The sequence below is a fragment of the Dufourea novaeangliae genome, unplaced genomic scaffold, assembly GCF_001272555.1.
Source record: "Dufourea novaeangliae isolate 0120121106 unplaced genomic scaffold, ASM127255v1 scaffold201, whole genome shotgun sequence".
NCBI lineage: Eukaryota > Metazoa > Arthropoda > Insecta > Hymenoptera > Halictidae > Dufourea > Dufourea novaeangliae.
Window position 1 is genome coordinate 38,207 of NW_015374087.1, and position 1,533 is coordinate 39,739.

Consider the following 1,533-nt stretch of genomic DNA (forward strand, 5'->3'; position numbering starts at 1 on the left):
GATCAGGGCATGATAACCCAGTTTTTTGTGCCTCAACTGGACAGTGCCACTTGCCACACATCACGTGAAGCAATGTCATTATAGCACGAGCCATTCCCTGGTTGGCACCAATAGCGACGCGTGGTGTGCGCGTCGCTTAGCGAAGCACCACTTGCACTTATCACCAGTGTCACGTGACAATACGTCACATCCGTCTTCCTAACCTGCGAGCGGAAAGACATCTTGTCATTTGTCTTTTACCTTCTTGACCGAGTACTCAACGCGAACGACTCAGCATTATGTGAGACGGAAGGAACCGATCACACCTGTGCGAATCATTCCGTCAACACAGTTCGAATCACCGACAATAGTACCAGATCAACTCATCCAACGAGACGTCGATTTTTTCCTGAGCGAATCATCGGAGGCCACGAGGTGCTTTAGGACCACCTCGTTGCAACTATCATTATAATCAGTCTACATCCACTCACGGTAATCACACACTACTCAATTTCTTTAAACTCTCTTACAAATAAGAAACATTCATTGTGTGACCATGTACTTTATAACAAAAAGCTGTCTACATACATTAGCTCTTATCATTCAGACTCACATGGCCTGATCGCACTGTTCGCACCTTGCAGGTTTGCTCACTTCATTGTTTTTATTATACACTGACTCAAAAAAAGAAATCACAAAGTCAAAATGTATACATTTACTTGCCACGCAGCTGTCACCAGACATCCATTCCATCCTGGCTCGTTCCATGTCAACGCAAATCAAAATACAGTCCACTAAATTTTTAAAGTATAACTCATGAACCGATCATTATTCCACACAAATAATAATTTAATAATAAAAATATTTGAAAAATATTAATAGTTTAACACTAGAATTATCAGCATTGAATGAATACTAAACGAAATTGTATAATATAGTAATATACATGGTGTATGTAACTGGTGGTAGAAACGGGTAAATGGTAATTTTACATAAATATATAATTTCCTAATTCTCTTCTGTTAATTTTCGACGCGTGTTTTTAATTTTTTCCGAAAGTAGTCAGAATTATTCGTTTGTTTTAGTTAATTGTGTTCAGTGTTGCACAATTTACAGCCGATTATAATATTGTAATTTTCTAAAGTATTTAAGTCATGATTTAACACGTTGACTGCCGCGTCACCCGTATTCGGGTGACAGTCAAGTTTCGGATCGGGCCGCGTCACCCGTATTGGGGTGACGCTTATTTGACTACTTGCGCAGATCATTCGTATGTGTTTGGAAAGATATTTCGCAGAATAAGTAACAAATCTATTGAATATTATTTAATATAAACTATATTTATTCATATGAATTTAATTAAAATGGTTTATTAAGAAAATTATGGAGAATGCCAAGCTTTGAAACATTCTATACAAAGCTGGGGTTGGTTGGGACAACTTGGACAATAAGTTGTTGTTTTATTTACATTATCTCGTGTTCTTGATCTGCCCATTTGACAACTTTTATTTGCATAACACTGTTTGCATGCGCGTCTAATGCTTCCTCCGGAAT

The 1,533-nt window shown here is 37.9% G+C and overlaps 1 protein-coding gene across 1 annotated transcript in view; it reads right to left on the reverse strand.

Annotated features, from left to right (window-relative positions):
- The window catches only part of LOC107190724 (dipeptidase 1-like), a gene marked incomplete at its 3' end in the record, with an annotated part of 75,092 nt that overhangs the window by 35,348 nt on the left and 38,211 nt on the right, over window positions 1-1,533 (reverse strand). The window lies entirely within an intron of this gene.